Source organism: Callithrix jacchus, chromosome 12, assembly GCF_049354715.1.
Source record: "Callithrix jacchus isolate 240 chromosome 12, calJac240_pri, whole genome shotgun sequence".
NCBI lineage: Eukaryota > Metazoa > Chordata > Mammalia > Primates > Cebidae > Callithrix > Callithrix jacchus.
Genome location: NC_133513.1, coordinates 3495115 through 3520858, shown reverse-complemented (window position 1 = coordinate 3520858; position 25744 = coordinate 3495115). Strand labels below are relative to the sequence as shown.

General features: G+C 60.1%; 2 long non-coding RNA genes and 1 pseudogene across 3 annotated transcripts; all 3 read right to left on the bottom strand.

Moving 5' to 3' along the window:
• Positions 1-15070: 15070 nt before the first annotated feature.
• LOC118146161 (uncharacterized) lies at positions 15071-16208 on the bottom strand. The gene is made up of 3 exons (XR_013524510.1): positions 16083-16208; positions 15771-15877; positions 15071-15180 (listed from the first exon to the last, which is right to left on the bottom strand). It is a non-coding gene; the product is annotated as an uncharacterized LOC118146161 (long non-coding RNA).
• A 71-nt stretch (positions 16209-16279) lies between these two features.
• Positions 16280-18118, bottom strand: LOC144578552 (uncharacterized). Its single transcript, XR_013524511.1, has 3 exons — positions 17986-18118; positions 16514-16634; positions 16280-16406 (listed from the first exon to the last, which is right to left on the bottom strand). It is a non-coding gene; the product is annotated as an uncharacterized LOC144578552 (long non-coding RNA).
• A 2806-nt stretch (positions 18119-20924) lies between these two features.
• On the bottom strand, positions 20925-25276 carry LOC100410011 (tryptase delta-like; annotated as a pseudogene). The gene is made up of 6 exons (XR_013524467.1): positions 25138-25276; positions 24335-24395; positions 23984-24155; positions 23416-23898; positions 22529-22849; positions 20925-21171 (listed from the first exon to the last, which is right to left on the bottom strand). The product of XR_013524467.1 is annotated as a tryptase delta-like (transcript).
• Positions 25277-25744: the final 468 nt, after the last annotated feature.

Sequence of the window (25744 nt, the reverse complement as noted above, 5' to 3'; positions counted from 1 at the left end):
GAACTGCACAGAGAAAGGGCTGGGAGCCTGGGCTTCCTGATACAGAGGAGGCCCCTGTGTTGAGACGGCAGGGTGAGGGGGGCAGGTCAGGGATGGATCAGAGCCTGTGGTGAGGGCTCTTGTGGGGCCGTGCCTGAGGCAGGATGCAGGTTGGGCAAGGGCACAAAAGGGACCCACCCCCTGCAGGTCCCTTTTGCAACAAGGCAGGCGGAGCCAGACCCAGGTGGGTGCTGGGGTGGGTGCTGTGGCAGCTGGCACTGTGCCAGTGTCCACCAGATCCCCACAGAACACTCCAGAGGCCCAAAGACCTGGGCCAGGCCAGGAGTGGCTCTGAAGGCCCTTCACCTGCATCACCTGCCACATGATACTGTCCCCAGCACCCTCACCCACGTCACCTGCCACACGACGGCTGTTCCCAGCACCCTCACTCATGTCACTTGCCACATAATGCCATCCCCAGCACCCTCACCCATGTCACCTGCCACACGATGGCTGTCCTTAGCACTCTCACCCATGTCACCTGCCAAACGATGCTGTCCCCAGCACCCTCACCCACGTCACCTGCCACATGACAGCTGTCCCCAGCAACCCCACCCATGTCACTTGCCACACAATGCCATCCCCAGCACCCTCACCCATGTCACCTGCTACACGACGGCTGTCCCCAGCACCCTCACCCACATCACCTGCCACACGATGCCATCCCTAGCACCCTCACCCACGTCACCTGCCACACAACGGCCATCCCCAGCCCTGCCACAGAGACAAAGGGGCCACACTGATGAGGGACAGGAATCTCTCTGGCTCCGTCCTCCCTGCTTGTAGAGGACATAGGCTCATGGAGACGCCCTGTGCCTGTCCCTGGGTCATCTCAACACTGTGATGCACCCTTCTCTGGGTCTGACAGCTTTGGACAACTCCTGGGCAGAGCCGTGCCCCACAGAAACAGCCTGAGGGCATCTGCCACTGCATCCTTCTCACCGCTCTGCCAGGAAGCCTGGGATCCGTCCACTCCCCGTGTCTACCACGTGTGCGTGAGCCTCATCCGTGGCGCTCTGGGGCTAATATCTAAATCTTCTGTAGAGACAGGGTCTCACTATGTTGCCCAGGCTGGTCTCAAACTCCTGGGCTCAAGGAATCCTCCCCCACTCGGCCTTCCCAAGTGCTGGGATTACAGGTGTGACCCACTGCACCCAGATAATTATTTTGATTTTTAAATAAATTTTTTTATATGACACATTCCTGTATTACTCAGAACACAAATTGTTTTTTATTTTTGGCTGAAGTCACTGCTGTTTTTTTTTTTTTTTTGAGATGGAGTTTTGCTCTTGTCACCCAGGCTGGAGTGCAATGGCGCGATCTCGGCTCACCGCAACCTCCGCCTCCTGGGTTCAGGCAATTCTCCTGCCTCAGCCTCCCGAGTAGCTGGGATTACAGGCACGCGCCACCACGCCCAGCTAATTTTTTGTATTTTTAGTAGAGACGGGGTTTCACCATGTTGACCAGGATGGTCTCCATCTCTTGACCTCGTGATCCACCCGCCTCAGCCTCCCAAAGTGCTGGGATTACAGGATTGAGCCACCGCACCCGGCCCGCTATTTTTTTTTTTTTTGAGACAGAGTTTTACTCTTGTTGCCCAGGCTGGAGTGCAGTGGCACAATCTCAGCTCACTGGAACCTCCACCTCCTGAATTCAATCGATTCTCCTGTCTCAGCTTCCCGAGTTGCTGGGTGCGTCACCACACCTGGCTAATTTTGTATTTTTAGTAGAGACAGGTTTTCTCCATGTTCATCAGGCTGGTCTTGAACTCTCGACCTCAGGTGATCCACCAGCTTCGGCCTCCCAAAGTGCTGGGATTACAGGAGTGAGCCACCACACCTGGCCAAATTTTTAAATTTTTCTGAGTACACAGTATATATATATATATATATATATATATATATATATATATATATATACATACATATATATATATATATATATATATATATATATATATACATATATATATATATTTATCCTGCATGGTTTCACGTGAGAATTCTACTAAGTCTTCGAGAAACATAACCTCCATTTCAAACACACTCTTCCAGAGACTAGGAAAAAGAGGCGAACGTCCTGGCTGGTTTGATGAGATCAGTGCAGCCTGCAGAACGAGGCTGGACTCAGAATGCAGGGTCACTTCAGGCTGAATTCACTCATGAGCATTGTTGCGAACATCCAAAATCATTAACCGGTTGACTCTAAAAATGTGCTCACAATTACAGTGAAACCTGATGGGGTGAAACCAGGCTGGGTTAACGCTCAGGAGATCTCATCTAATCTGCCAGTCAGCGGAGCAGAGATAGAGCACTAGACGGTGATCTGATTGACAAGCATTTGATTCTTTTGGTGGATAAATTCAACCACCAACTGTGATAAAACTCTTAGCAAATTTGGGGGGATCTCACCCGAGCCCACAGCAAACGTCCTGTGTAACCCCGGACCTCAAGAAGCGGCTCCTGTGAGTAAGGGATCGGTAGGTACAGCCACTCCCTCCCTCCGCCCAGCCCGGCACAGGCAGCACGGAAACCGAGAGAAACAGGCTGGGCACCATGGCTCACGCCTGTCATTCCAGCTACTCAGGAGGACGAGGCGGGCGGATCACCTGAGGTCAGGGGTTCGAGACCAGCCTGGCCAAAATGGCCAAACCCCATTTCTACTAAAAATATGAAAAGGAGCCAGGCGTGGTGGCGCACGCCTGTAATTCCAGCTGCTCTGGAGGCTGAGACAGGAGAATCACTTGAACCCGGCTGGATGGAGGTTGCCGTGAGCTGAGATCGCACCAGCGCACGCCAGCCTGGGCAACGGAGTGAGACCCCATCTCAAACAAACAGACAACAACAAAGAGTGTCGGGACTGGAAAGGAGGGGACGGGCTGCAGTGTCTGTAGACCATGTGGTGTCTCTGAAGCCCGTCCCAGGTCACCTGCAGACAGTGGCAGGGGCATGAGAGCAGCGAGGCGGCTTATCCCAATCAACACAGGACCAATGGCTGGACATACACAGGGCTTCTGGGCGGGTGCAGTGCTCACGCCTGTAATCCCAGCACTTTGGGAGGCCGAGGCAGGAGGATCGATGGAGCCAAAGCGGTCAAGACCAGCCTGGGCAACAGCGAGAGTTTATCTCTAGAAAACAATTTTTTTAAGCCATGCAGAGCCTGGGCAACATAGCAAGACCCCATCTCTACAAAAAATACGAAAACTAGCCAGGTGTGGTGGTACGCACCTGTAGTCCCAGCTACTCAGGAGGCTGAGGCAGGAGAATCACTTCAACCCAAGAGGCGGAGGCTGCCGTGAGCTGAGATCAGGCCACTGCCCTCCAGCCCAGGAGATAGTACAAGACTCCGTCTCAGACACACAAAAACACACAAACACACACAAACACATGAAACACACGAAAAAGATCAAATTCCTTCTCTTAAATTGCCTTTTGCTTAAACAGGGAGTCTGGTTCCTGCTTCCCGCTGAGCCCTGCTCAACACAGGTGCAGAACAGGCAGCTCCCAGAGGGAACAGAGGGTGCCTGAGCCCATGAGTGGCCTGAGAGATGAGACATTCCGTATTCAGGTCCCTAGCTTTTAAATTTTTTTGACAGGGTCTTGCTCTGTCACCCAGGCTGGAGTGCAGTAGTGTGATCACAGCTCACTGCTAAACCCCCTGAGTTCAAGCCATCCTCCTGCTCAGCCTCTGGAGTGGTTGGGACTACAGGCGGGCGCCACCACACTCGGCTAATTTTGTTGACTTTTTGTAGAGATGGAGTCTCACTTTGTTGCCCAGGCTGGTCTTGAACTCCTGAGCTCAAGCGATCCTCCTGCCTCAGCCTCCCAAAGTGCTGGGATTGTAGGTGTGAGCCACTGAGCCCTGCTCCCAACAGTAAGTGTTTCTGACATCTTTCCACTCCATCTCAGTTTTTGTTGTATTTCTTGAGATGGAGTCGTGCTCTGTCACCCAGGCTGGAGTGCAACGGGCAATCTCAGCTCACCCCAACCTCCACCTGCGAGGTTCAAGCAATTCTCCTGTCTCAGCCTCCCAAGTCGCTGGGGTTACAGATGCGCACCACCACACCCAGTTAACTTTTGTATTTTTAGTAGAGACGGGGTTTCACCATGTTGGCCAGGCTGGTCTAGAACTCCTGACTTCAAGTGATCCACCCGCTTCAGCCTCCTACAGTGCTGAGATGACAGGCGTGAGCATGGTGCCTGGGCCGTGCCCGTCTCTTGTCACCTCTATCAGTGTCCTGGGGCTGCCACAGAAAGTGCCGCAAACTGAGGGGAGAATTTTATTCTCCTTCGGTCCCAGAGGGATCAGCAGGGCCGCTTGCTTTGCAGGCTTGGAGGGAGGGGCTGCTCCGTGCCTGCTTCCTGATCCCCAGAGGCTCCTGCTAACGTGCACGCACACACACACTCACACACGTTCACACACATGCACAATCACACATGCTTATACACACATTCACACACACACATGCTCACACACGTGCACAATCACACATGCCCACACACAGGCATGCACACAGGTTCACACATGCACACACATACACACATGCTCACATTCACACATGTTGACACACATGCACAACCACACATGCTCACACACGTGCACACACGCACACTTTCACACATGCACACACGCATGCACACACATTCACACATACATGCAGTCACACATGCACACACTCACACACATGCACACACATGCACACATACACGCACAATCACACATGCACACACTTTCACACATGCACACACGCATGCACACACATTCACACATACATGCAGTCACACATGCACACACTCATACACACATGCACACATACATGCACCATCACACATGCACACATGCACAATCACACATGCACACACATACACACATTCACACATACATGCACAATCACACATACACACGCACACATTCACACATACATGCACAATCACACATGCACACACATACACACACATGCACACACATTCACACATGCATGCACAATCACACATGCTCACACTCGCTCATCCGGTGTTGCCGGCAGTCCTTGGCCTGTGGCCACATCACTCCCATCCCTGCCTGTCTTCCCTGCTCCTATGGGTCTCACCCCACTTTCTTTTATAAGGACGCCTCTCCTTGGATTGAGGCCCACCCTCATCCCAGGATGCTCTCATCTTGGCATCCTTAATCACATCTGCCAAAGCCCTATTTTCCAATAAATTCACATTCCCAGGTCCTGGGGCTCACGCTTGAATGGATCTTTTCGGGGAACACAGTTTGCCATTGCCGTGGCACTGGACTCCTTCCCCCGCATGCGTTTTCCTCCTTCACATGCACTTCCTGTAGGAGCCTCCCTGTGCAGACACAGCACTGGGCAACTTCGAGAACCCTCCCCATAAAACAGTGCCAGATTTTGGCGGACCTCACACCTGATTCCAAGTATAAAGCACCAGATAGAAGATAAAAAGAAAGCGTCACCTGCATCCTCCAAGCGAGACTCCAACGTTCCTGGCTCTGCTCGGGCCAGCTTGGCTCCCCAAACCTAGACTGGCCTGGGGCCCGACGGCTCCTCGGCCTCTCCCACCCACCCCCGTGAAGCCTGGGACCCCTGCCTGCAGGCTCTGGGCCGCCTAGGAGGCCCTGGCCACACTCGCCCTGCGGCCCTCGACTGGCTGCGCTTCACGGATCTTGGCTGGTTCAGGGCTCTCATGCTCGCTGGTGCCGAGTCTGCCTTACCAGGGCCTCCTGGCAGCTGGGAGGGAGCCTGAGAGGGTCCTGCACCTGTGACACAGCTGCCATGTTCTCCTGGTGTCCTAGGCCTGGAGAGGAATCACCAAGAAAGCGCCGGGCTAAGAAGCCATCCTCCCTTCTCCTCGGCCCTCTGCTTCTAGACAAGGAACCCAGGTGGTCTGGATCCAAGCCTCCCTCCCATCAGCCTCTCCTGGCCTCACCTGGTCAGACCTCCCAGGCTGCTGTTCTCCAGCTGCTCTCTCGTATCCTCTTGCTTTTTCAGACGGAGCTGCTTGCTCCATGGGCCTGGGCAGCAGCTTGAAGTGGGCGTGGGCCAAGCCCCCAAGAGTAAGGGGGGTGCAGCTGCTCCCCAGGCACAGAGCCAGAGGTCCTGGGCCATGACAGGCAGAATGCGGTCAGGAGCGAGGGGCAGGGGTGGCTGGGAACCCATCCCGGGCAGCCTGGGCCTTCTCTCCTCCCCATGCGGGCAGGCCCAGGGCTGGGTGTGCAGGCAGAAGTCGGGGAGCAGAGGATTTCACAGCCGCAGGGACACCCTCCCTCAGCCTCCAGGGGTCCTGAAGCTTCGCCAGGAAGCTTCTGGAAGCATGGAGAGAGCTGGACCTGCGCCAGCTGGAGGACATGCAGAATACACACACACATTCATGCAAATCCGTGCTAAAACCATGCACCCCACATGAACCCACACATACACACATGGAAACACACACACGCTTACACACATGCACATAAGCTCACATGCACTCATGCTTACACACACACACATGTACACACTGTCACACATGTACAACCACACACGTGCACGCATGTACAATCACTCGTGCTTACACACACACGAATGTACACACATTCACACATGTACAAATCACACATACCCATGCATACACACACACAGGCATGCACACACACACAGGGATGGACACACACAGGGATGGACACACACAGGCATGCACACACATAGGCATGCACACACACAGGGATGGACACACACAGGGATGCACACACAGGGATGGACACACACACAGGCATGCACACACACAGGGATGGACACACACACAGGCATGCACACACAGGGATGGACACACGGATGCACACACACAGGCATGCACACACACACAGGGATGGACACACACAGGGATGCACACACACAGGTATGCACACGCACAGGCATGCACACACACAGGCATGCACACACAGGGATGCACACACACAGGCATGGACACACACACAGGGATGCACACCCAGGCATGCACACACACACAGGGATGCACACACACACAGGCATGCACACACACAGGGATGCACACACACGGATGCAGACACACAGGCATGCACACACAGGGATGAACACACACAGGCATGCACACAGACACAGGGATGCACACACAGGCATGCACACACAGGGATGCACACACACAGGCATGTACACACACAGGGATGCACACACAGGCATGCGCACACACAGGCATGCACACACACAGGGATGCACACACACACAGGGATGCACACACACAGGCATGCACACACAGGCATGCATGCACATGCCCCCACGCCCCCATTCACAGTGCTCTTTTGTGTTCCCACCCCCCATGACAATCCCAGAGCAAGGCGAGCCTCCTGGAGGAGAGGCTGCAGGGGGACCTTGGCCTCGCAGCCCCTTCAGTCCTGGCACGTGTCTGCTGCCTGGGCTGAAACGGGCATTGGTTGCCGGAGCCCCGAGGTTCAGCAGTGGGCAGCTGGGGCCTGCCATAGGAATGCAGATCCCCACCCTCTGAGAATCCCAGCAGGTGATGGCCCCTCTCCCGGCGCAGGGGCTCCCCTCCTGCTACCTGAGGTTTGTATCTGATGAAAATGGGATTATATGATTAAATAGAATTAAAAGGAGCCCATCCTGCATGGACTCCGCAGTGTTGTCTGAAACTCCCTCCAAGGGCTGGAGCCTGGGCCTGGGGCAGCCACCATGGAGCAAGAGGGTCCCCTGGTCCTGGCTCCCAGCGCCTCTCACGCCCCTCCCTCTGGATGATGCTTTTGCCCTCATGGAGGACGTATGAGTGCCCGTCCCATGTCGTCCCAGGTGGCAGGAGAGGCTTCCAGAGTGCTGGTCCCTGGCCATTTCTCTACCGAGGCCCAGCTGCTACCTTGGCCTCTGGGGCACTGGCCATAAAGACAAGTGGGGTGGTGACACCCCGGGGGCTGTGGACATTTGGGGCCAGGGTCCTCTGCACCATGGACATTTCACAGACCCCAGCCCCAGCCTCTTCCCACTAGATGCAGGTGGTGCCCCCCTATCCCTGACAACCACAACTGTCCCTTAGGGAACAGTCACCGGGGCTGGGGGTGGCCTGTGTCCTCCTGGTCACCCGGTCACAGCCTGGCCTTGAGCCATCGCCCCCACCCTGGCGGGAGGAAGGTCTGACCGAGCCCCACCTACTTCCTTTGCAAGGAAGATAAAGGAGCTCCAGGTGAGTCCATGAGGGCAGCTGTGGCCACAGATCACAGTGAGGACACTGACCACCCAGCAGCCACCAGTGGCCTCCGGACCCAGGTCCTGTGCGGCTCTTCTCACCCAGATGCTGTGGCTGCTGTTCCTGGCCCTCCCCTGCCTGGGGGGCTCCATGCCTAACACCCCAGGTGAGTCCTGGCCCCGTCCCACACTGGACCCTGGGGACTGGGCTAGGGCGGAGAGCTGACCCCTCACGGAGCAGAGCCTGGAAACTCCTGGAATTGCAGGAGGGCAGGGCCAGGCTCCCTGACCTCCTCCTGTGGCTCCCAGAGCCTGTCCCCGAGAATGACCTGCTGGGCATCGTGGGGGGCCACAACGCCCCCCAGGGGAAGTGGCCGTGGCAGGTCAGCCTGAGGATCTACAGCTATCACTGGGCGTCCTGGGTGCACATCTGCGGGGGCTCCCTCATCCACCCCCAGTGGGTGCTGACCGCCGCCCACTGCATCTTCCGGTGAGGCCTGGGCGGGGACCCCAGTGAGGGGAGGGTGGGAGTGGGGCCGCCCCAGGCCAGACCCCCTGAGAAGCCCAGGTCCGTCCTCCCCAGGAAGGACACTGACCCGTCCACCTACCGGATCCACGCTGGGGACGTGTATCTCTACGGGGGCCGGGAGCTGCTGAATGTCAGCCGGGTCATCATCCACCCCGACTACATTGCTGCCCACCTCGGATTCGACGTGGCCTTGCTGAGGTTGGCCACCCCCGTGGGTGCAGCAAGCAACCTTCAGCCGGTCACCCTGCCGCCTGAGGCCCTGAACTTCACTCCAGAGGACGAGTGCTGGCTGACCGGCTGGGGCAGGACATCCTACTTCGGTGAGAGTGACGGCAGGTGGGGGAGGGGGAGGGTGGTGGAGAGGTGTGGGGAAGTTTCCAGAATTTCCCCTCCATGCCCATTTATGGAGGCAGGTCCCTTGGGGGCTGACATTCACAAGCTCGGAAATAAATGGGACAGGGAAGGAAAGGAGCCCCCCTCCCCCCAGCAGGTTCCAGCTGCCCCCCCACTCCGCTGAGCCTCTCAGCCCCCTGTGTCCACTCTGGTGTGCTGATATTCATTTTGCATTAAGGACGGTGGATGGCATTTCCCAGCTCTCTTGGTCTGCCATCGGCTGTTCCCCGGGTCCACAGCCTGCTGCCCTCACTCTGTTCTGTGTGGATTTTGGGGGCATGGAGCGGGGTGAGAGGAAGAATCTGGTTACATTTTTCAATGGGGGAGTCATGCTTCTTCATATGTTCTGCGGACCTTTGGGCTGCTGGTCCCCAGCACCTGCCCCCCGTGTCTGTGTCCTGGGGCTGCTGTGACAAGGCCCACACCCTGGGGGCTTCACGCCACAGAGATGTGTTCTCCCAAAGTCCAGGTGTGGGCAGGGCCCTGCTCCCTCTCAGGCTCTAGGGGAGGGTCCCTCCTGGTCTCTCCCAGCCTCTCATGGCCCTGGTGTCCCGGGGCTCACGGTTACATGCCCACCATCTCTGCCTTGGTCTTCATGTAAACTTCTCCCCCGAGCCTGGGTCCACTCCTGTCCTGCCTCTCATGAGGGCACCTGTCTCGGACTGAGGGCCCTTCCTGTCCCATCCCAGCATGGCCTCATCCCAGCTTAATCCGCTAAGATTCCAGTTCCAAGGAAGATCCCTGGAGCTTTGGAGAGACGTGTATGCCCAGCCCCGGTCTGTCGGGGTCTGTCTGTGGAATCTGAGCCTGTCTATCACGGAACGAGGGCTCTGCAGAGATGGGCTGAGGACACACCCCCACCAAGGACAGATGGGGACACTGAGGCCCAGGCTGGCTCCAGGTCCGAGTGGTGAGAGCAGGACCAGAGCCCAGGGCCCATACGTCACAGGCGGTGTGGACCCTCCCCGTGGCTGCCTTGGCCGTGGTGGGTGTGAGCAAACCCACCGTGTCGGGGACACAGCCCCCTGCTGCCTCCTGACCCCCCTCTCTCTCCCCCAGCGCCACTACACCCACCCTACCGCCTGCAGCAGGTGCACATCCCGCTGGAGGCCCGCGGGGCCTGTGAGGAAGCCTACAAGAACTACCTGCACACCAGCGCCAACCAGAAGGTCATCCCGGAGGACATGCTGTGTGCCGGCACCCTGGGCCGGGGGCCCTGCATGGTGAGACCTTCAGGCTCTGCCTCGCCCCAGGGGGCTCCTCCTGGCCTGGGCCTTTCGAGGCCCCGGGAGAGATGTGTGACTGCGTCCTCTCTCTGCAGGGGGACTCCGGAGGGCCCCTGGTCTGCAGGAAGGGAGGCTACTGGGTCCAGGCTGGCGTGGTCAGCTGGGGTATCGGCTGCTCCATGATCCAGCTGCCGGCCGTCTTCACAAGTGTCCAGAGCCACGTCGCCTGGATCCACCGGCAAATCAGGAAGTGTGGGTGAGCCCCGGGGGGGGGCGCCAGGATCAGCGGAGGAGGCCGAAGCTTCGTCCTCACCTTCCCCGGCACGGCTTTCTGACCCCCTCCGCCTGTACCCCCCCCCCGCCCACCTCCCTGAGCTTCAGCCTGCTCCCCTCCCCCTCTTCCTCCCCTCTCCTTCTCCGCGGGTCCCAAGAGGAGGGTGGCGGCCTCTGTGGTGCTGGGGTGCCATCCGGCTGTGACTATCTCATTAAACTGTCTGCCTACACAGGCTGGTGGTCAGAGTGGTCTTTGTGGCTGCAGAGTGGGTGGTCCCAGCTCTTCCATTTGGGAAACCTGAGTGCTGGGGGAACGGGGCAGGCGTGGGCTGGGGCAGGTGGAGTCTGGGCGGGTGAGAGATTCAGAGACTCTTCCCCAACCTCGGGGCCATCACTCCTTATCGTGGCGTTGCTGTTGTACAGTCTGGCCCTGTCACCCAGGCTGGAGTACAGTGGCACAATCTCAGCTCACTGCAACCTCCACCCTCTGAGTTCAAGCGATTCTCCTGCCTCAGCCCTCGGAGGAGCTGGGATTACAGGTGCCCACCACGCCCAGCTGATTTTTGTATTTTCAGTAGAGATGGGGTTTTGCTGTGTTGGACACGCTGGTCTTGAACTCCTGACCTCAGGTGATCCACCTGCCCCGGCCTCCCAAAGTGCTGGGGTGACAGGTGTGAGCCATCATGCCCCACCCCTATTGTGTTTTATGCAGTGTACCCCATTACCAAGTGAGGGTGTTGGCAGATTCACACACCATGCAGTCATTTTCAGGCTCTCATTCATTCCCTTATTCATTGGTTCTCCTGATGCCACTAAGGTGGCCTGTCCTGGACTATTGGGGAATAAACTTGTTCTACCTGATTTCAGGGCCTGGAGGGTGGTGAGTGTGTGACAGGGATTTGAAATGCCGCCAGGAGGCCAAGGCAGGTGGATCAGGAGGTCGGGAGTTCGAGACCAGACTGGCCAAGATGGTGAAACCCCATCTCTACTAAAAATACAAGAATTAGGCAGATGCAGTGGTGGGCTCCTGTAATCCCAGCTACTGGGGAAGCTGAGGTGGGAGAACAGCTTGAATCCAGGAGGCAGAGGTTGCAATGAGCCCAGATCATGCCACTGCACTCTAGTCTGGCAACAGAGCAAGACTCTATACCAAAAAAATTTAAGAAAAGAAAAGAAATGCAGTGGGAGGTGGTGTCATAGACGGAAGGGTCCTCAAAAGAACCAGAGGTGGCTCCCCTGGGTGTCAGTGAGATTCATCCCTAAGGGAAGCCTGAGTGGTTCCCGGAGGCATCGGGTATGGCTGGGTTGAAACGATGAGCCTGCAGGCAGGACAGAGGGTGGGGCCGGCCGGGAGAACCACCTGTGCCCGAGGGAGAGGCCGGACACCCTGGGCTCCCACTGCGTCTTTGGAACCTGTATAGCAAACTGGCATTGCCCGCGTAAAATGAACAAGAAAGCTATTTTCATAGTGAGGAAAGAACGTTAATGATATGTCTTCTGTCAGCCGGTTAATCCTAAGTCACAGGCCCCAGCCCTGTCCCAGGGAACTGAGGCAGGACGGGGCTGAGCAAGGCTTTCCTGCACACGCTGGAGAATCCTCCCCCAGCGCTGATCACACCCTCCCTGAGCTCAGCACCAGAGAAGCACGGCTGAGAAGGGCTGGGGTGACCTGGCTCCTCATCCCCCTCCAGATGATGTGCACACCCCGGGGGGTATCTGCGGTTCCTGGGGAGGTGGAATATGTGGGAGCTGGTCCTTCCCAGACACCCTGGCCACTCCCACCCACCAGGGCCAGAGAAGCGAGGCTGCCTGGGGTCCAGTGTCTGGCCGTCCCCTGTCTCCTGCAGCCACACTTCCCAGAGCTAACCCTAACCCTAACCCTAACCCAACCCTCATGCTTATAATCCTAGCACTTTGGGAGGCTGAGGCAGGTGAATCACTTGAGGTCAGGCGTTCAAGACCAGCCTGGCCAACATAGGAAAACCCCATCTCTACTAAAAAAGAAGAAAAATTAGCTGGGTGTGGTGGCTTGAGCCTGTGATCCCAGCTATTTGAGAGGCTGAGGCAGGAGAATCACTTAAACCCAGGAGATGGAGGTTGCAGTGAGCCGAGGTCACACTGCTACACTCCACTCTGTGTCACAGAGCAAGACTCTATCTCCAAAAAAAAAAAAAAGAATGGATGGATAGGTGGGTGAGTGAATGAATGAGTGGATGGGTAGGTAAGTGAGTGGGTGGATTGGTGAGTGAGTGGATGGATGAGTGGGTAGATGGGTGAGTGGGTTTGTGGATTGGAGGATGGTGAATGGATGGGTGAGTTGGATGGATGGATGAATGAGTGGATGGCTGGGTGGGTGAGTTGGTGGATAGATGGATGGATGAGTGAGTGGATGGATGGATGGGTGAGTGGATGGATGGGTGAGTGGATGGGAGGATGGGTGAGTGGATGGATGGATGGGTGAGTTGGTAGATGGATGGATGAGTGGGTGGCTGGATGGGTGAGTGGATGGATGGATGGGTGAGTGGATGGGTGGACAGGTGAATGGATGGGTGAGTTGGTGGATGGATGGGTGAGTGAGTGGATGGATGGATGGGTGAATGGATGGGTGAGTTGGTGGATGGATGGGTGAGTGAGTGGATGGATGGGTGAGTGAGTGGATGGATGGATGGGTGAGTGGATGGATGGATGGGTGAGTGGATGAATGGATGGGTGAGTGGATGTGAGGATGGGTGAATGGATGGGTGAGTTGGTGGATGGATGGGTGAGTTGGTGGATGGATGGGTGAGTGAGTGGATGGATGGATGGGTGAGTGGATGGATGGGTGAGTGGATGGCTGGATGGGTGAGTGGATGGGAGGATGGGTGAATGGATGGATGGATGGGTGAGTTGGTAGATGGATGGATGAGTGAGTGGATGGATGGATGCGTGAGTGGGTGGATGGATTGGTGAGTGGATGGGAGGATGGATGAATGAATGGGTGAGTTGATGGATGGATGGGTGAGTGAGTGGATGGATGGATGGATGGGTGAGTTGGTGGATAGATGGGTGGGTGGATGGGAGGATGGGTGAATGGATGGATGGATGGATGGGTGAGTTGGTGGATGGATGGATGAGTGGACAGATGGGTGAGTTGGTGGATGGATGGGTGAGTTGGTGGATGGATGGATGAGTGGATGGATGGATGGGTGAGTGGATGGATGGTTGAGTGGATGGATGGATGAGTGGATGGATGGATGGGTGAGTGGATGGATGGATGGGTGAGTGGATGGATGGGTGAGTGGATGGATGGATGAGTGGATGGGTGGATGGGTGAGTGGATGGATGGATGAGTGGATGGATGGATGGGTGAGTGGATGGATGGGTGCACGTTGAGTGGATGGATGGATGGGAGCGTGGGTGAGTAGATGGATCCCAGTGGCTCCACAATCTCAGCTTGGGTTTCGTTTTGGACTCAGACCCATCTGACTGAGCATTGTGCATTGTGTGTAATTAACTGGGAGAAGCACACATCTTCTGTACGTGCAGGAACCTTCTTTTCATTATTATTTATAACAGCAAATTACTGGAAACTGTCTAACTGTCCATGAAGAGCTGGTGAAATGTTTCCCTAAATCCATACAGCTGGCTGCAGGGCGCCATTAAGCCTGACATCTCTGCCTGCGTGTCGGCGGCAGTCCCGTCACTGCGAAGCTCCCTCTCGTGACCACATGTGTGGAGTCAGGGGAGGTGGCGCTGGGTGGCGAGGACGGTGACTGCAGGGTCTAGAATTACGCAGAATATCTACTTCGAACGTTTATGTTTGGCCTAGGTCTTTTACCTTAAAACCTGTTTCATGGCCGGGCGAGGTGACTCATGCCTGTAATCCCAGCACTTTGGGAGATAGAGACAGGTGGATCATGAGGTCAGGAGATCAAGACCATCCTGGCCAACATGGTGAAACGCTGTCTCTCTACAAAAACACAAAAAGTTAGCCGGGCGCGGTGGCTCGCGCCTGTAGTCCCAGTGACTCTGGAGGCTGAGGCAGGAGAATCACTTGAACCCAGGAGGCAGAGGTTGCAGTGAGCCGAGATCAAGCCGCTGTGCTCCAGCCTGAGCGACAGAGTGAGACTCTGTCTCAAAAAACAAAAACCAAAACCAAAACCAAAACCAAAATGACTTCACATTGAAAGAAGATGAGTGTTTTTCCGTTTGTCACATCGGTGCAGATGTTATGTTCATGGCAAACTCCACGGCTCCATTAAAACACCCTCAGGAAATGGTCTCCCAATCGAGGAGGTGCAGCTCGGCGGGCCCCGTCACCCAGGGCGACCCCGTGTGGGCAGCAGGGACCCAGAGTGCAGGGTGCCAGGGGAAGAGCAGCGGACACCCTGGATGAGGAGCGGACTCACCTGCGCGCAGGAAGCATCTTCCCAGGACCCTGGAAGCAGGTGGGCAGGACTCTCCAGGTCTGTGAAAGCTGAGCCCACACTGAGGAAGCTGGTACTGATGGGTGACAGGGTTCCATGTGCACACACATGCTGGGTGACCTTGGGGACATGGAAAAATGGCGGTCATGAACCCTTCACCTCCCAGGTCCCCAGGCTCTGCGTGTCGTATTCAGACGTGCCCCTGAGCTGGGACCCTCTGCCTGGCCTTTCCTCCAGCCCAGCCCTATTGCACCTCTGGCCTGAAGCAGCCACATCCTTCACACAGTGGTGACCCGGGGTGGGGGGTGCCCTGGCCACAGGCCTCGACTTGACCCTGTCCTTGGCCAGGGCCTCTGACCCCAGTCTTAACGGTCGCACGGCCCCCAGTTCTTCCTCTGATCCTATCGCCAAACGCTCTCATGGTGGTCTGGTCCTGACTCTATCAGGACAAACAGGTATCCTGTCCCCAGGCGCCGTGGCCTAACAGCCTGTGGGTGACGGCCTCAGGTTGATCCCTCTTAGATAAGGGAACTGTGCCTCCGTGGTCAGCACAGAGAGCAGGATGCAGGGTGTTTCAGTAGCTGGCCCTCGTCCCGCCCCTGTGTGCCCTTCTGTGCCATGGTGGCCATCCCAGGAGTTAGCCCCAGGTCGAGGTGGGGACGTGGGGGTGTGAGGACACGCAGCCCTGCCTTCTCTGTTTCCCTTCTCACCTCAGGGCTGCTGCCCGCTGGCACTGATGGATGAGGCTGTCACGTCTTTCTCTCCCTCCGGGCCTCCCCTGGGCTGTTTCTCCAGCACCTCCTGGCTCTTCCTAGCCCTGGGAAGCAACATGTTCTCTGACTGGCAGTGGAGCTGGGCCATGCCTAGGGTGCCCCAAAGCCTCCTGGGCTCAGACTCCCAGTCCTGAATCCCAGCAGCTCCTGGCCACTCTGCCCACCCACACCCTGCCCTGCTCAGCGTGGACTGCCCCAGAGCCAAGCACCCAGCCTGCCCCATGCCCCACCCTGGGTCCTCTGGCTTACCCTGTCCACACCAGTGCCATCTGCCCAGGCCCCCTGGACAGGCAGGGCTGAGGACATACGGGACAGCCTGGCTTGGGGCCCCTGAAGCAGAGCTCAGGGCCCGCCCCCAACTCCCTGGCTGGAGGTGGCCCCAGGCCTGGGTGTGCTGTCTCCCCAGCCACCTTCCTTGTGGTTCCCGAGTCACGGCCAGCCCTGAGGACTCAGTAAGTGTCACCGCTGGCATCACCGGCCACCCAGAGGCCACGCAGAGCCAGGAGCTCAGCAGGCGGGGGCCGGGGCAGGGCTCAGAGTTGCTTTTTTGAGTCACCACGGAGAGGCTTGTTCCTGGTGGATGAGGAGGGGGACTGAGGGTGGGGCTGGTGATGACCCGGGGGCCTCCAGCCAGGAGGAGGAGGAGGCTCGGCTACCTCTCACTGAGCTGCTTGGCTCACCTGGAGTTGGGGCGGATTCCATTATGCGGCCCTGGGTGGAGTCTGGGGAGGAGGACCCTCCAGCCCCCCATAGTGACCTGCACCTGCCGGGATGTCCTGATGGGCCAGGGTCACAGGCATTCTGTTTGAGGAAGAGGACCATCTGCTCTGGCCACTCAAAGAGGATCTGACCCAGGGCTGGGCTGCTGTGTGGACCTGGGATGAGAGAGCCTGGGGTCGGCTCCCCTGGGCCCCGTCTCCACCCCTGCAGGGAGGATTCGGCCTCGGGTCATCGGCCCAGGCCTTGGTGAAGCCCCACTGCCTTCGGTGAGGATGAGAGGACCTCCCCCCAGGGACAGCGGGCTGCTGTGCACTGATTGGCATGTGTGGGGTGGCTGTGGAAGCTGGGAGACCACCGTGCGGCCCCAGGGGAGGGGCCTGCCCATGTCGTCAACATTGCCACCACCTGCCCTGGGCATCGAGAAATGCTTGGCCACCTGGCTCTGAGCATCACTGGCCTCGAGGTGGGGACGCCATCCCACCACCTCCCCAGGGCGCAGGAACCTGCCAGGTGAGGTGGCGCTTCTGCAGTGAGGCTGCGTACCCTCCTCCCCAACCCCGGCGGCTCTCCTCTGCTGGTGATGCTGGTGGGGACAGTGACCCAGTGGCTCAGGGCAGCTGCACCTCCGGAGCCTGGACCAAGGACCCACACCCCTGGTCGCTGGCCACCACCCTTCTCAACCTGAACAAGGGGCCGCTTCCTCCCCGCCCCTTCTCCAAGGAGAGGGCTGACTGGCACCTGCCCACTTCCTGTGCCTGAGAATAAAGGGGCTCCGAGAGGCCGGGGAGAGCTGCGGAGTCCTGGCATGGTAAGGGTGCCGTCCCCTCCCTGACACCTGCGGGCGGCTCCCCGACCCACCCCTGACCCCGGGTCTGAGCCCCCAGCCCCACTCCACGCTGTCTCCCTGCAGATGCTGCTGCTGCTGTTCCTGGCCATCTTCTCCCTGGGGAGCTGCAGCTCGGGGAGCCCAGGTGAGTCCCGGCCCTCACAGCCCTCCCTTCCCAGAGGCTCCGCCGGCCCTGACCCAGGATCCAGGGGACGTGTGTACAGTCCGGCTCTGGCCCGAGTGTGGGCACGGGCTGAGGCTCGGGCGTCTGAGGCCGGGCTCCCTGACCTCCTCCTGTCGCTCCCAGCAACCATCCCCGAGAATGACCTGCTGGGCATCGTGGGGGGCCACAACGCCCCCCAGGGGAAGTGGCCGTGGCAGGTCAGCCTGAGGATCTACAGCTACCGCTGGGCGTCCTGGGTGCACATCTGCGGGGGCTCCCTCATCCACCCCCAGTGGGTGCTGACCGCCGCCCACTGCATCTTCCGGTGAGGCCTGGGCGGGGACCCCAGTGAGGGAAGGGTGGGAGTGTGGCCGCCCCAGACCAGGCCCCCTGAGAAGCCCGGTTCTGTCCTCCCCAGGAAGGACACTGACCCGTCCACCTACCGGATCCACGCCGGGGACGTGTATCTCTATGGGGGCCGGGAGCTGCTGAATGTCAGCCGGGTCATCGTCCACCCCGACTACGTGACGCCGGGGCTGGGAGCGGACGTAGCCCTACTCCAGCTGGAAAGCCCGGTGATCTGCGCTGCTAATGTCAAGCCGGTCAAGCTCTCCCCCGTCTCCCTGAAGCTCACCCCGAAGGACCGGTGCTGGGTGACCGGCTGGGGAGCCGTCGGGATGTTCGGTGCGTGTTGAGTGGGGGCTGGGGAAGGACTCAGGTCATCCCAGGGTTCCTGGGGCGTGAGTTCCAGCTAGGGAAGAGATGGCGTTGCTCACAGCCACGCGGTGCCTCCAGCTCCTTTTCCCAACAGCTCTGTGCTGCCCAGGCCAGGAGAGTCGGGGTCCTGTGACTGCCAATGGCAGAACCGAGCTCAGACTTGACATGCAGAGGGGAAAACCCATCAAAACCAGAAACACCTCAAAACCAAAAGGCATTTTTGGAGGAAAAAAGAAAAACAGAAAAACTCATCCCTCCACTTTTCTCTGGGCGGTCCACCTCTGAGCCCTAGGAGTTTAGAGGGAGACACGCCCCCCCACGGGGTCCCGCACACCGTGTTCAGGCCGCCAGGCCACGGCGCAAGGGACTAGGGGCCCTTGACAGCAGGGCAGTCCCCCGCCTCCGACCCAGAGTCTCCAATGTCCTGGTCGGGGAAGCCCTGGGCCAGCTGGGCCGCTGGCAGGGCCGGGTCCGCTGCGCCAGCCCGGGGTTCCTCTGTCCCTAGAGTCGCTGCCGCCGCCGTTCCGCCTGCAGCAGGTGAGAGTGCAGGTGGTGGAGAACGCCGTCTGCGAGCAGCGGTACCGCAACGCCTCCCGGCACGCGGGCGACGGACCGATCATCCGGGATGACATGCTGTGCGCAGGCAGCGAGGGCCGCGACTCCTGCCAAGTGAGTTCTGCTGCCCCAACCCCGCCCTGTCCCCACCTGCCCCGCCCCCGCCCCGCCCCTGCCCCGCTCTCGCCCTGCCCTCACCCCGCCCCCGTCCAGCTCTCCCCCCACCCCGCCCCGCCCTCACCCCACCCCGCCCCTTCCTCGCCCCTCCATCTCTCCGCCCACTTCCCCGCCCCCTCCATCGCTCCGCCCACTTCCCCGCCCCTCCATCGCTCCGCCCACTTCCTTCGCCCCGCCCCGCCCCTGCCCCGCCGCTCCGTCGCCCCCGCCCCGCCCCGGAGCTCAGCGGGACCCCTTTCCTTCCCCTCCTCAGGGTGACTCCGGCGGCCCCCTGGTCTGCAGGGTGCGGGGGTCCTGGAGCCTGGTGGGGGTGGTCAGCTGGGGCTACGGCTGTGCCCTGCGGGACTTCCCCGGCGTCTACGCCCGCGTCCAGACCCACGTGCCCTGGATCCTGCAGCAGGTCGGGGAGCTGCCCTGAGCTCCGGGCCGGGCTCCGGGCCGGACCCGCCTCCTCCGGGTGGTCGTCGCTGCCGCCTCCGCTGCAGGCCGCGGGCCTGAGCCCGGTTCTCCGGCCCCTCAGCGCCCCGGACCTCCGTGATGCGGGGGCAGGTGCTGGGGAGGGGAGGTCGGGGGCCTCGCAGCGTCTGTGATTAAAGAGCTTGGGAACAGCAGCGTGCGTTTTGTGGCGTCTTTGCGGGGAACACAGCAAGAAATCTCTAAATAAAACGCATCACCACAAAAACACCCCAAAACCAAAAGGCATTTTTTGAAGGGGAAAAAACAAAAAAAGTAGAAAAAGGGAGGGTTTTGCACCCCGACTGCGGCCGGGTGTGGTGTGCTCAGCACCGCCCGTCGGAGGCCACCTGGGCTGCCTCGGCTTTGGGGCTCTGGTAATGAAGGTGCTAAGAACCCCCCGGGCGCCGCTGCAGTGCCAGCTTCCAGGTGAGGACACCCAGGCAGGCAGCTCTTCGGAGGTGCAGGCGCGGTGGCCGGGGGTTCCGGGGGCCGGGCCCGAGCGCTGCCTGCTGCTCCTGTGAGGGGGCCTCCGTGTCCCCGGGCCTAGCCTCCCTGGACCATGGTGAGGTTTAGGTCCCTCCTGTACGGGGTCCCAGAGCTCAGACACCGCCTCGCAGGGCAAGATGGGAGGGCACGGTGGGTAAGAGGCCCAGCCTTCGCATGGGGTCACTTCCTCTCAGGGCCACACCAGGGTGGGCGGGGAGAGCAGCGTTCTAAGGGGCAGGCGACGCCAGGAACCACCGGGTCCCTCCTCCCCCTGCTCATTCTGCACCCAGACTGGGCAGACTCAGGGCGCAGCCCCAGGCTTTAGGTCCACGTGTGGCCCCAGGCCAGCTCCCTGGGGCGCCCACAACCAGGGGCTTCCTGCCTTCCCCTCTGCTTCCAAGACCTCTGCAGGACTGAGAAAAGGTGGGAGCCTAAAAGGGAGGGTCTGGGGGCTTTCCGCTCCTCCGAGGAAGTTTCTGCAGGTCAGACAGTGGGGCCTGGCCTTCACCTTCCCCCTGCCCTCCCCTGCCCTGCCTGTCACTCCTGGGGGTAGGGGTGGGCTGGACCCCCCGAAGGCAGGGGCTTTGGGGCAAACCCAGGCACTGAGCCTCTGCAGAAACCACAGCTGGGTTATACTCTCCTGGTCCCTGGTCTTTCCAGAATGAGACAGAGCGGAGGGGTCGGGGCACCTCTAGGCAGTGGGAAAGTCTCCAAGGGAGGTGTGGGAAAGGCTTGGAGGCAGGGTGGGGCACCGCCCTTTCTCTCCTGGAATGTGGTTCCCTCTGGCACTCCTCACACTTCCCTTGGGAGAAAGTGGGGAGTCCTGCAGGTTTCCCTCTGCTCTAAACCCAGGGTGAGACCTGCTGGACACAGCCCAGCTCCCAGGGCGCTCTCTGCCGGGGTCCAGGGTCCAGCTGCACCCCCACCACTTCCCAGGTTGCTCCTGGGTCTCCCGCATTGCCCGGGCTCCCTGGGCTTTCTAGGACAGGTGGGGGAGGGGGCAGCCATCAGTACCACTCCGGACCTCTGAGCCACGTCTGTGCCCAGCCGGACCCTGCCGGACCTCGATCTGCCCTCAGGGCGTTCAGAATCCCTCCCTCGTAGACCCTGATCTGTGCGACTCACAGGACGCCGAGACCCAGCGGGGAGGCCGAGCACTTCCAGCCCCTCTGAGCGGCCGCCGCGAGCTTCTGTGCTTTCTCCAATTTCAGCTTCAGCAAGAAAGAAACCGCCTCCCTCTGCCAGGAGAAAACCGAAATTAATTACTCCTCCTCCAAAATGGGAGCCACCGACCTCCACACTCGCCGAACAGGGCTGCTGAGGAGGCCGGTCCCACAGTGACCGCTGTGCCTCAGGGGTCAGGACCCCGCAGCTCTGGCAGCTGCCTCGGGCCACGCCTGGACCCTTCCTCCCTAGAGACACCAACACCAGAAACACACTGACGACCACACCTGCTTTTTATCGTGCACTTTAATGAGACCCAGGGCTCGGGAAGACTGGCGTCCACCACCAGCTACCTGGGCAGCGGAGGGCCGGAGGAGCCAGGAGGAGGGGGCTCAGGATGGAGGAGGAGGCTCAGGATGGGGGAAGGGGCTCAGAATAGGGGAGGGGGCTCAGGATGGGGACTCAGGATGGGGAAGGGGACTCAGGATGGGGGAGGGGACTCAGGATGGGGAGGGGGCTCAGGATGGAGGAGGGGGCTCAGGATGGGGGAGGGAGCTCAGGATGGAGGAGGAGGCTCAGGATGGGGGAAGGGGCTCAGGATAGGGGAGGAGGCTCAGGATGGGGGCTCAGGATGGGGAAGGGGACTCAGGATGGGGGAGGGGACTCAGGATGGGGAGGGGGCTCAGGATGGAGGAGGGGGCTCAGGATGGGGGAGGGAGCTCAGGATGGAGGAGGAGGCTCAGGATGGGGGAAGGGGCTCAGGATAGGGGAGGGGGCTCAGGATGGGGAAGGGGGCTCAGATGGGGGAGGGGACTCAGGATGGGGGAGGGGACTCAGGATGGGGAGGGGGCTCAGGATGGAGGAGGGGGCTCAGGATGGGGGAGGGAGCTCAGCATGGAGGAGGAGGCTCAGGATGGGGGAAGGGGCTCAGGATAGGGGAGGGGGCTCAGGATGGGGGCTCAGGATGGAGGAGGGGCTCAGGATGGGGAAGGGGGCTCAGATGGGGGAGGGGACTCAGGATGGGGGAGGGGACTCAGGATGGGGAGGGGGCTCAGTATGGGGAGGGGGCTCAGGATGGGGGAGGGGCTCAAGATGGGGGCAGGTGCGGGGCGTGGCTGCCACCTGGGTAGGAAACAGTGGTGTTACGGACAGGAGGGGAAGGCTCTCCAGTGACCTGGGTCACCACCTGCAGGCCTGGCTCAGGGCTTCTTGGGCACGTATTGGTGGATCCAGTCCAAGTAGTAGGTGACGTGGGTGTAGATGCCAGGCCGGTTGGGCAGGGCACAGCCCTCGCCCCAGCTGACCACACCCGCCTGCAGCCAGGTGTCGTTCACCTTGCAGACCAGGGGCCCTCCAGAGTCGCCCTGGGAAGGTCAGGGGTCAGCGCTCGCCGGCCGGGCTCGGGGGGTCGGGGTGGGGGAAGCAGCCTACCTGGCAGGAGTCGCGCTCTTCGTTGCCCGCACACAGCATGCTGTCTTGTACAATGCGAAAGCTGTCACCCGTGTAGAGGCCGGCGTGGTATTTCGCATCGCAAAGGTGGTTTTCCACTATGGGGACTTCCACCTCCCTCAGCGGGTAGGGCGGGGGCAGGTGCACTGTGGACAGAGCGGGAGGTGGAGCCGGGGCTGGGGCCGGATGGGGGCCGTTGGGTGAACTTGGTGGCCATGTCATGGGCAGGGGAGGCAGCGCCCTGTGCCCAGCACTGCTCTGTGTCCAGGCCTGCAGCCCCTGGGAAGGGGCAGTGACGGCAGACTAGGTCCCTCCCTGAGGCTGGTCCTGGGTCCCTGGCCTCATTGAAGCCCCACGTGGGGAAGGGAGGGAGGGCGGGCTCTGGAGACTGCCAGGCTGGGATCCATGACACGGGGGGCAAAGCCCAGGCCCCCATCTCCCCCTAGGCTCGGCTGGGCCCCAGGCGAGGAGGACGCAGGACCCTGGGCTCAGTTTCCCCTCTGCATGGAGCGGGAGAGCCCACCTCAGCTCAGGCTCCTTCGGCATGACCTGGAGGTCACAGCATGACCCAAGGCTTTGCTCTGAATTGTGGATACAATGGGGACAAGACCTTCTAGAAGTGAAAATGTTCCTCCTGCAGGGTCAGAGTGAGCTTCCTGTAGGCCTCACGGCACCTGCCAGAACCCTGATTCCCAGGCCTCGTCCGCGGCCGAGGGGCGGAGTGCAGGCGGCTCCCAGCCCAGCACCGGTCTGTCTCCTTGCAGCAAGCACCCTGTGTGCTTTCTCTCTCTGCATAGCAAGTGTGTGACGTAGGAACTTTTAATGCGTCCTTTCACAGAAGGGGAAACTGAGGCCCGGAGGTGTTAAGGGAGGGGCCCAGGACCGCCAGACCCATCATCTCTACTCGGGGCACCTGCTACCTTTCGCCACTGCCTATTCCATCCATCCTGGCCTTGAGTCCGCCTCCCTGAGCCGCCCTGAGGGACCCTGTCACCCCAGGGACCCCAGGGGCTGGGCTGTGGCTGTGACCTTGTGCCCACCTGGCCCGGCCTCCCGCTGTCCTGGACCCACCTATTGTCCACGTCACCCCAGCCGGTGACCCAGCACGGCGTCCCCGCGGGGAAGGTCTCCGAGGCAGGGGGCAGGGTGACCGTGCGGATGTGGCTGGAGACTTTCACGGGTTCCTCCAGCTCCAGCAGGGCGATGTCCGCCCCGTCTGCGCCATGTAGAACTGGGGGTGCACGAGGAGCCTGCTGACCCGCAGTAGCCGGTCCTTGTAGTAGAGGTGCTGCTCCCGCAGCTGCACCCTGAGGTCGGCCAGATCCTTGACGTGCCCGGTGGTAGACACTCCACTCAGGCCCTGGGCAGCCCCCAGGAGCACCTGGAAGCCAGGGCACACCCAGCCCTCACCCACCCCCAAACCCCTGGGAGACTCACGGTCCCAGGCAGTGCGCCGCTGTCAGCACCCACTGCGGGTGGATGAGGGAGCCCCCGCAGACGTGCTTCCAGAACTGGCGGCGGACTCTCAGGCTCACCTGCCAGGGCCACCTGTTCCTGGGGGCCTCCTGCCCCCCGACGATGCCTGCTCATGGTAGTGCCTGGCCTGGGGCTGGGGCAGGAGCCAGTTCAGGACCGGGAAGCAGCCCCACGCCTGGGCCAGACCTCCTCCCCTGTGTCGGGGCCAGACCTCCTCCCCTGTGTCGGGGCCAGCTGAGCCTCCCCAGAACCCTCCTGGGCCCCGGCCTCTGGGACCTAGTGAGGGGCAGGGTGCCCCCGGCTGGGACTCACCAGGGGCCGAGTGAGCCAGGCTCACTAGGACGGGCAGCACCAGCAGCAGCAGGCTCAGCATCTGAGGAGCAAGAAGGGGCGGCGTGAGCCCGGCTGGGGGACAGGGCAGGGCCAGGGGCTGCAGAGTGTGGGGTGCAGAATGAGCCAGGCGGGGGGACCGGGGTGGGTCCAGGGTCCAGGCCTACGGGCCTGGGTCTCGGCGCTCTGGGTCTGAGGCTGGGCCACTCTGCTCCAGGTGACGCTGAAGTCAGGTCTCTGAGAGTGGGGACTTACCCTGGCTGCTCCCTGTTCCCTCTACCCAGCGGGCTCTCCCCTCCCCATTTATCCCTCCAGACCAGGGCGGGGCGGAGGAGGGGCGCTGCACCCACCCATCCAGCGAAGGAAGTGGACGATTCAGACCCGGGGCCCCCATGTGACACGTGCCCCCACCGCCCTGATGCCCTCTGTGTGTGGGGCTGCCAGGCAGGCCCTGCTGAGGGCTGAGCACTGGAGGTTTGCAGCTCCACCTCTCAGCTGTGGGTCCCAGCGCGGAAAGTGCCACCTTCCCTCTGGTGGGATCAGCTCCTGCCCCTGCCCTGGTGCCAGGAGGCCTTCAGGCACGGCTGCACCCAGGTCTGGCTGCCCCATGCTACAAGACCAGTCACCCACAAGCTGTTTCCCCAAGAGGGACACGGGAAGAGGAACCCATGTCCATGGGCCACCCTCCAAGAGGCAGGAGGTGCCAACGGGGTGGGGACAGGACTGGGGTCTCCCTTTTAGGGACTTCGAATCAACAGGGGTCGGACCAGCCCTCCCCCACTCACTTGGTGGGGGGCTCACGAGTTGTGTTCTGTTCCCATCCATCTTTGTGTCGTGCAGGCATACCCGAGTCTGCTTTTGCCTTCCTATCTCAGGGCGCCTGAAAGGAGAGGAGCGTGATTATGAAGGTCCACTGTTTTCCTGGGGCCCAGTGTATGAGTGTGAAGGTTGGCCGTTACCCAAGAGACTTCCCTGCACCTCCCTCTGTGCCCACACGGTCTTATCTGTGTTTCACTGTCTGCTCTTTCTGGCTGCTTGTAGTTAGAAGAGATTTACTTGGTGTCTTCTTCTTCCTGGGGGTGCGGAGGTGCCAGAACTCACCCAGGCTGCAGCGAGCGATGGTTACAGTGCTGCCCTCCAGCTGGGCTACGGAGAGAAACATTTTCTTAAAAAAAAAAAAAAAAAAAAAAAAATATATATATATGGGCCAGGCGCGGTGGCTCACACCTGTAATCCCAGCACTTTGGGAGGCTGAAGTGGGTGGATCACAAGGTCAAGAGATCGAGACCATCCTGGTCAACATGGTAAAACCCCGTCTCTACTAAAAAAATACAAAAAATTAGCTGGGCATGGCGGCGCGCGCCTGTAATCCCAGCTACTCAGGAGGCTGAG